We start from the raw sequence: 10098 nt of genomic DNA, 5'->3' as shown, positions 1-10098 counted from the left end.
TGTATCTCTCTTTTACTGGAGGTTGAAATAAAAGGTGAAGGAAAGCAGCTCTTTGCATCATTACTCTTCCCGTGCACCTGTTTTTTTTTCAGGCTAAGAGCAGTTTGGCTCTCTTAAAGAGAAAATAATTTCTCTAGGAAGGGATTAGAATGTATAGCTATCCCTCTGAGTGAAAGGTTGTGTCCCGAATTGGTATCTCTTCTGTACTCCCAATAGATCAAATAATGGTTGCGATAAAAGGCAATGTTGACTCTGCAGGAATGCAAGCACTGCTATTTCTTGGCTAAGGCAGAATCCTAGATCTCCTAGCTTGGCCAAAGTAGCAGGCTATCTCATCCTCCTCTTCCTCTCCTGACCCAGAGAGAGATGTGCTAGTAGGTATCTTCATGGCCAGCTCTGGGAGATGCCTGGGTAGTTGCTGGTTTTTATAGGTGGCTTACAAATGGCTGAGAGACAGAGAGGACAAGCCTCGGGCACGATCCCTTCAATTCCTTTGCGGAGGATCTTGTACAGATGGAAGAAATAGCACCAGACAGCAAAGTGGGGCTTGCTGGGAGTGTACAGTGGGCTCATGCTTGCTTCCCCAGATCTCGAGTTGCAGCTGGTCACTGAGTGAGGGCAGAGGCTTCTTGTACCACTTCCCAGTTCATTCCAACGAGAATTGTTGAAGCCCTGGCAAGAAGCCTGGGACTCAGGTAGCCAAGAGTGCGCCAAATGTACTTCATAACTCAAACCTTTCTCTTGTTTAAATTTGATCATCATACTCCAGCCATTCAAATGACTGAAGACTTGGAAAAAACAGATGAGAAAAAGAAACCCAAAAGCAGTCTATTGAGATTTTGTGGACAGTTTATTTATTTGTATAGTTTGATTTTATTATCTTGGAAGAGAAAGAACAACTTGAATGAAGAGCTACTATATTTTATATGAAAGAAAAACAGAGGCAGGAGCTACCCTTGACGTACAACCTTTATCAGTAAAGGTTTTTCTGATACTGCCTGTGTACTACATGAGCCATTTATATATTATTAGATATCCAGCTAGAGTAAATAAAGATGATGCACTCCAAGTGGAAGATCCTTGCATTTTTGAATGAGGCATGGTGAAAAAGGAGGCAGGAAACTGTAAGAACAATAGGTCTGGTCTCATTTTCCTCTTCTCTTTATATAGAGATTTTGAAGGAAGTGAAATGGCTCTGTTTCCTCACATCTGACCTGCGAGAAAAATAGCCTGTGCAGCCAGTTTTTAGCTTGGGAACACATACAAACTCTGTTTCCCAGTAATTAATTCCTTAGAAAGTAAGTGAACGAAAAAACACCTGCATTTATTCTGGTATGAGATACTAGTCCTTCTACCTTCTGTTGACTCTGTGATGGAAACACTCTGATCTGTAGTAATCAATTAACTGACGTACCAAGTCTTTATTGATGACTATTTGCTATTGTGAGAAACTGTTAATATTGAGAATAATTTGTGTGTTTGATTAGAAAATCTTTGGTTTATTAATAGAATGGTGTGAACAATACAGCCTTGGTACTTTACTTTATATGTCCCTTAGCCTACAGCTCTGACCAAAGAACTATTATTTGTTCCATGTGTCTTTAGCTATCTAAAAGTTAGTAGTGATCTCTGATCTACATACTAGAGCTCTCTCTGTAGTGGTGCTTTTTGGAAAGTATTTATCTCTCTTCTCTACTACAGAGACATAACAATGTATACATGCAGAGAGTTAGCCAAGTAACTAACTTAAAATAGACACCCTACTTTCAGGTCACTGAAGACTGGTGAGATGAATACTGATGTAAGGGGTATGCACAGGTACAATTTAAAAGCCCGACTGAAAGTTAAGGGTCTTTCAACTCCTACCCAAAATCTTAGCCAATGCACTTTATTCAATGTCTGCTCACTTTTCAGGGAGATTGTTAATTGTTCTCTATGCAGTTCACAGCAGTCCTACTTGGTTAGCATCTGCAGATAAAGAGTTTCCCATGGCTGATGTACACTGTAGTGCAACACCAGCCATTTTAAACAGTGTGCCTCGTGGTCAGCCTTTCTTCTGAGAAAATGCCAGCTGAAGCCAAGGGAAGCCTTCTAGACAACCAGAGCATGGAATGTCACAACACACCCTTTTAAGAAACAACAAGAGGTTAGGCTCTCACTGCATTTTCCCATCAGATCTCATTTCTCCTTTGCACTGGCAAGTGAAATAATTCAATAGGAGGAAAGAGGGAAAGTTGGCTGGCTGTAGTCTCTGGCTTTGCATGTGTCCCTGGTACTAGGCTGAACTGGTCCATTGATTGACCTAAAGATCAGTTGCCTCTGTTTTAGAGACTCTTTCTCCAGTTTTCCTCCACCCAGATAACTTCTGTCAACTGCCCTCTTATGGCTCCAGCTATGTGACTCTGTAAGAAAACTGAGAAGTGTCTGTTCTGGTTTTTATTTCCATTTTAAGACCCCACCTCTCCTGAACATGCTCCTAAGAAAGACAGCTAGTATCTCCTCTATACCTTATCCCAAATACTGTACCTGTGCCCACATGTACCTTTTCCCTCTGATGGACAGGAATACCTTGTCTATGTAGCTGGGAAGTTCCTCATCCTATACTGACTTACTTTGCTTAGTCTATGATGCAATTGGTTGTCTAAAGAAAAAATAAAACTATGCCTCCCATTTCTGTCTCCTGTTAGAACTGTAATTATAGTTATTTATGGGTTTTAGAGCAGAAATACATAGATAAATTCTGGAATCATCAGCGCCCCCCCCGCCTTGTTTCTGCCAAATTTGCAGACCATCAGAAGCATACTTTCATGTCACCTAAAATTTTTTTATAAGCTTCCATTAAATTAAAAATGGAGATGAACTTTTTAAAATGGAGTAATATGCTGGTTCCTAATAGTGGAAGGAAGTTGAAGCTGGTCTAAACTTACGTAAGGAAGACTTGGATTCAAAGGAAGTGCATTGAGAAGTTTCTGTTACAGTTCACAAAGAAAACACTTGTTTGTGCTTCCTTCAGTAAACATAAAGGCAGCAAGATTCATTTGTGCTATTTGTGTGACAGAGAACAAGTAATATTTGTTTCAAAATATGACACCACATGCCTTGAAAAGCAAATATTATTTATATACATGTAACACAATTACATAGGATAACTATGAACCAAACAAGAAGATGCTTATACTTCATTATCTTAACTATGTTTTTAAATCTAAGCTTCTCCAACACATTAGAGATACTTGAACAAAATTTCCTGAAGGAAAAAGAAAAAAGGGCAAGACTTATCCCAGAAGTTCAGGATTCACAATGACAATTAACTTTGCAAATGAAATATTCATTAAAATTCATAAAACTTAGTTGTTAGATGAATGAGAAAACTGGCACATCATTTGTAATCAAAGCATATGATGTGTTTAAAAGCATAAATTAATATTATGTTCTCATAGTACTTTCCTGGTACTTATTTGTCTGCGATTTGAAATCAGCATACAGTTTGACCTTCTACACTGTGACAGAAATTCCTCCTAGGCTATTAGGTCAATAGGTGAGACCATTAGCAGTGCTCTATGGGAAGCTGCGTTGGGAGTCTGGTCATTGTTCTGTGTTGCAGTTTCAAACAGCATGAAATCAAATTATTTAGGATCAAAAGACTTGTGGCTGCAGTGCAGTGAAATTAATAAAGTTTGATCAGTTAGTAATTTGAACCTCATTTGGGTTTCAGAGCTGGCATTGCATCTTGAAACCAGAAAAGAATTCTTAAAAGGTGGTTTATATATAAATTTTACCCTAAAAATATACTTCCCCATATGCAGGAACCAATAAAGTGCTCGTGTACCTGACTTAAAAATACAGCATACATTCAGTGTAAATATGAAGATTATCAGATTCAAATGATCCAATGTGCACCCACAGCACAGTTTTTGAGCTAAGAACCTGGAATGTAGACTAGCAAAATTTTAGGTTTATCCCTAAAAGTGCTTATAAACAAGATTTTTTTTCATTAAATTATTATTAACTGTCATTAATCCAGTGATAAAGGAAGATTTCTTATGTTTTTTAGCCAACTATAAACTTCTGTGAACCATGCTTGCATGACCAGCAGGAGGTCTTGACATTTCACTAAAAAAAAAATTGAATGTAATGACTTCTGCCATGACAAGATTTCATATGTTAAGTAAATACATTCTGACAAATGTCAATCCAGAGTTCCATTTCAATAAGATTTCCTGCAGGAAAAGATTTTAGGTACTTCTGTCGTGAGTCATTATAAATGCCTGAGCTTTAGGAAGGAAATTTATATGAAATTAATAAATAAAGATATTACACCTAGAGCTGTATTTGATGTGGATGCGAATATTAATTCTATATTAATGTATCTGTCATCTCTGCTACCATTATTAGACATCTTTATGCAAAGCCAGTACTTTTGGTTTTCTGGAAAAGTCCCCAGAATGTCAGGATATGTATGTATACATGTAGAGGGAAAGCGAGAAGGGGAGATGATTTTTTTTTTCATGATGCATACCAAATAAGAGGACAGAGGGACTGGATGATTCAGCTGTTACTATGCTGTCTGGAGATCAGATGTTCTGCTGTTTCCTTGGTACAAGAGATTTTTTGATATCAGGAACGTGAGAAAGTAATTAGTCTTCACGTTCCTCTCTCTCAAATATTCAGCTGTTATAGCGAAGAACACCATAAAACACATTAAATACAATCAGTGACTTATATATTTCTTTTTCTCTTTATAAACTGTCTCCAAACACTTTTTTATACTGTGCTTCCTCAAGACATTACTGCACATCCTCTTTACTTCACATCCTCTCGTGCAGAAAAGCATCAGGCAAGCTCAGAATAAACCCCCTACTAATTCTGACTTTGTGCATATTTAGGGAGGTTTTGAGTTCAGTCTTACAGTTTTCAAGTTACTGTTCTCAGACACATGGTTAGGGTTGTCCCATAGTTCTTTTCACAGCGTGTGCTCTATGACTAACACTATGGGCCCGGCCTTTTAGCATGTACTGATACAGCACCTTTCTGTCACTCCATACAGAGGTTTACTCTTAGGTTAGTCATAGAGCAAGTAATTTCAGTGATTTACATCAAGATTTTAAGTACTGCTTCTCTTTTCTATTCAACTGTAGTAAAGATTTACATGCTTAATTTAGGAGGAAGCAGCATTGCATTGTTCGAGGCACCTCGTGGCTAACAAGAAGGGTGTGATGCCCTAAGGCCATTTCTGAAGCAAATCCCCTCTCCTGGACAGACACGGGTGAGTAACAGCATCAGTGAATCACTCCATGTACCTCAGTGGAAGCGCTCGTTCAAGTGCCAAGACTGTCAGCAGCCACTCTGTGTGTATTTGTACTCTCTCTTGTTCTGAGGCTGGTTTGTCATGTTTGCTTTTACATTAAAAGAAAAGCTTATGTTTTGCTAGGTTACTTTTTCAACACACTGGCAGAGAAAAAGGAGGAAGTGGGGGTTTTTCGTTGTTCTGGTTTGGTTTTGGTTTGGGCTTTTTTGGTCATGATAGGAAAAGTAATGCTAAGAGCCCATACAACTAATATTTTAAAACATGGCTTCACAGAAAAATTCTTGGAAAGTTTTCCACAGCATCACTCTGCTTTTCATTTTGGTAAAATAATTTACTCCCTTGAGACGACTGCTGACTTAAGGCAGAGAGAGCAGCCAAGTAAGACTAATGATTGGACCAAAAATGATGGAGATGCTTTGGATATGAAGTTCATAAGAGAAAAGAGTGCTATTTCCCCGGTTGATTGGCTTGTCTCAAACAATATAGTTGTTCTTCTGATTATCTCTAACAACCATACTGTCTGAATATTGCTTACTCCCCTCAGATTCCTCTAACAGCGTTGACTTGCTGTGATTTTTAATTTCCCATTGCAGCCAAGGACACTGTCTTGTTCTAGGAAAAATACCTTACTTTTTCTGTGGTGCTACAAAGCCAACAGGAATAAGGAAGGTAGTAGATCCTCTACCACTTGAAATCTTTACATTGGGCAAAGACATATATTTTAAAGACCTGTTTTATCCTGGGCTTACGTGGCTTTACGACTTCACGTTGAGTCATAACTCTACCGTGGGTTGCATAATATGGCACACCCATGTTGAGAAGTGACTCATGGCAGGCCAGCAGCAGGGATACGTGACGGGGCTGGGCTAAGACACACATACGCACACTCCTGGTTGAATCACCACACTGTAGTTTCTGTCCAGCTTTGGAGACAGCAGGGAGAATCTCTGGCACTTTGCACCAGTATAAGTTGCTGGTGTTAAAGCAAAAGGATGGGACACAGGCACATGTAGCAGGAACTCATGACTCTACTAAATCAACAAGTCAAACAAAAATCTGTTGAAAAAACAAAGTAAGGCCCAGACTATGTGAGAAGACAGGTAAAATAATCTCTTCTAGCAGTGAAATCTGCAAATCATGGTGGCAGGTCTAATGGCTTTTAGCTGGAGAGGATCTCACTGTGTATGCAGGTGTAGTGCACTTGTCTGCCTATTTGCAAGCACATATAATGCAACAAAAATTCAAGAGAACACTGTCGTACAAAACAAGAACAGCATGGGTTATCAAGAAGTACTAGTGAAGTGGGAATATTCAGTTAATATGTGCTGGAAAACAGGAAAAAAAAGTCCATTACCTAGAAAATGACCTTGTAACTTTCTCCTACATTTTTCAGGCTTGGCCCATGCTGCTACACACCTGTCTCTGGAGAAACCTCTTACAACTGATATGTTTACAAGATGTTTCCTGTAAACACTAAATAGTTCTACAAAACTAACTTCTCATGGGGCAAGAAGACAGGCTCCACTCAGAATCAATATACAGCTGAAAGGTAGGAGGAGACAAAAAGGTAGAGCTGATGGTCAACCTTCATGAAGGAGAGAGGTTACTAGTGCGCGCTTAGTACCATCTCTGGGCCTGTGTTGTTCAAAGCTGTCATTGATGACAAGGGAAGAGAAGTGACAAAGTTTGTATGATCCTATTTCAAGTCACAAAGTAAACCAGCTGATGGTACTGAAAAATGCAGAGTAATATACGGGGAGGGGGAAATAATCCTAATTATCTGTAACAGAACAATTATTTACTACCACTTTGGAAATAGTTTTTGAAACCAGTGTAGATAGTGCTCAGCACTTTTCAATAAGGCAAGTAAAATATTGGGAATTATTAGGAGTAAGAACAAAATGGAAAAAATCATTATGTTGTTGTATATACTATATCCACATGCTGAATAATGATGACAGTTCTATTAATTCAACCCCCCAAAAGGATGTGGAATTATTTGAAAAATTATAAAGAACATCAAGAAGGATCAGCAACATGGAAAGGCGTTCATCTTACATGAGATTAAATACAAGTAGGGATTTTCAGCTTGAAAGTAAAATGAGCGATGGGAGAGCTATGGGCATGAACATGATGGAGAAAGGAGAAGATGGAATAATTACTTGCTCCAATAAGTGCCAGGAGAGAAACCAGGGGATCAACCAATAGTTTTCATTGATTATACTGTTTTCTGGATGCCTGCTCTTGGTCACTGGGGAGGCAAAATGTCAGGTTAAGTTGATTGTTTGATCAGATCCGGTACATCTACTATGGTGTTCTCAAGCTATGCTTTTTAAATCTTGTGTTGCATAATTCCTCTGGCTGCCTTGATGTAAAACTGTACATGTGGGGGGACAGTTTCAGTACAGTGAGATGCCAAGGAAGGTCAAATTAGAATAGTCAGTTTTAAGGCAGAATCTCATGGCTTTTGGGGAGCACTGTGGGTAAATGCAGAAAGTGGAATATGAATTATTAGCCCAATGATGAACCTAATCAGTGATATGAAATACGTATGAGCAATATTTCCATGTCTGTCTTGTGTGCTTGTAAAGGACTATTTTGGTTTTGTTTTTTTGTTTTGTTTTTTTTTTTTTTAAGTCTCATTTTGTGGAAGCAGAATGACCAAAAATCACCATCTCCATAATTTTCATGTTTCTTGCTCTGCGCTGCTGCCCCTGTAAGGACATAATCAGTCACTTAGGCCTGATGCTGCCCAGCTCATTTTCATACTTTGGCAGCATCACTGTTCCCTTAATTGTCATGGTAACAGATGGTTTTGAGTACTGACTTACCTAGAATGATTTTAACATTACATGACAAGGAAGGGCCATGAAAGAGATAGTGATGAAAGCATACTGTGTTTTGATAATCTCCTACTGTGTTCCTGGGGACCAGTACTTGGGTACACGACACTTTCTTTTCAAATAGCAGAATTAAAAAAAAAAAAAAAAATTGTACTTCCTTGAAAAAAAAGGGTTATAAGAAAATAAGGAATTACAGATTTTTGTTCATCTTTCTCAGATGTATAGTTGATCTGCTTCTTATAAGTTAGGGGCTATGAATCAAAACAGACTTAGAAAAGAATTTCTAACACGTGATTTCATCATCATCATCATCCCTTTGGTTTGAAAAGTTCCAAACATATTCGATCAAACATAAACTATCAGTAATAACAATCACATTATGCAGAGCAAAGGCCTACATTATTTGTGCAAAGGCAATGGTGTTCCAATGATTAAGAAATCTGGAATATGTGTGTGATATAACTGAAAGCATGTTCTTAACAATAAAAACAGAAAATAAGCACTTTTATTCTATACTGCTAAATAACTGAAATATTTGCCAAATTTGTTAACATACTAGTTACATTCTCTCTTAAAATGTTTATCTCAGATTTTCCATAAAAGTCTATCCTTTTTACTGTAGTATTCAGCATCATGTTGGCCAACAAAATGAAGATCTTAGGAAAAGCAGTATGCCTTAATATAAGCACATATGCCATCGTATGCACAGAGCAACAGTGCTCTTTAGATACTACATTTTTCTGAGAATTCTCCAATGTCTTTTGATCCAATTCAGACAGATTTAAATTTCATTAATGTCATTATCAATTTAGGAATCTAGCCCTTTCAATCTTAACTTGTTTTTCTAACTATCAGAGTTTGTTTTTGAAAAGAGCATCCTTTACGGATGTTAAATACAGCTAATCTGTTTGGGAAAATGTTTTGACATGTTATTGCCTGCTGAATATATAGCTCCTTGAGGAGAAAGCAGTATAGGGGTTTTTTGACTAACCAAAGATTCTGTTACAGATAAACAGTGATTATTCTAAAGAAAAGTTAATCTTTTAATAATAACACCAACACCAAAAAAAATCCCTCAGAAGAGCAAAGGGCTTGGACTCCAGTTATCTGTCCCTGGAGTGATAAAAATAAGATCTTCTTGGCATCATTTCCACTGTGCAAATCAATTTATCTAGCTACAGGTTCTACCAAATGAGCCCTAGCAGAGCTTGCTGTAATGGTTTAAGGTGCCATTAGCTATTTATTCATCCTTACACCAGGGATGGGAGAATGTAGTAGGGGACCAGACCTGACACATCTCACAGTCTGATAAAGTATCTCAGCCTCACCTTCAGAAGCTAATGGATGAAAATGTGAATTGCAAGGGCTGGAAATAGCTTCTCATACCAACTCTGCTTTAGGGGCAGTCACGCCTGATAAGGAGGTGGGAGAGACAGCCGGGAATGGCAATGCTTTAAGCTGCGCCAGTGAGAATTTTCTGGAGACGCTTGGTGTGAGCCTTGCCTCCAACTGGCGGGTTGGTGGCAGCCTCGTTGCTTTGTAGGAGTTAACGCAGCTGTCGGGTTTAGTGCCTGCATCCTTGAGAGAAGATGTAAACGTTTCAGTGAGGTGAGGAGGAAGCAAGAGAGACAACAGCAGTGGCTAATACCAAGATAAAAGACAGAAGAAAAGAAATTGCCTTCTCTCCACAGTGTAGAACGTGAAGATGTGGCACTGAATGAAAGATGATGTAAACCACAGCATGACTTTATCGAAGTTATACGATACTAGCCTAGCTCATTCACTTTCTCCGGAGAGACAGCTGTCTTTCTAGGAGGAAACGAATGTGGAGGGGCATAGGAATGTGGCATAGCGTCACCCCGGGGAAACCAGCAGAGATGGAGAATCGTGGTACGGTGAGAGAAAGCGACCGAAGCAAATGAGCGTATTGTGTTGAGGGCAGACCTC

The sequence above is a fragment of the Tyto alba genome, unplaced genomic scaffold, assembly GCF_018691265.1.
Source record: "Tyto alba isolate M040663 unplaced genomic scaffold, T.alba_DEE_v4.0 Super-Scaffold_22, whole genome shotgun sequence".
In the NCBI taxonomy this organism is placed as follows: Eukaryota; Metazoa; Chordata; class Aves; order Strigiformes; family Tytonidae; genus Tyto; species Tyto alba.
The sequence above is the reverse complement of the archived record's forward strand: the minus strand, read 5'-3'. Positions refer to the sequence as shown.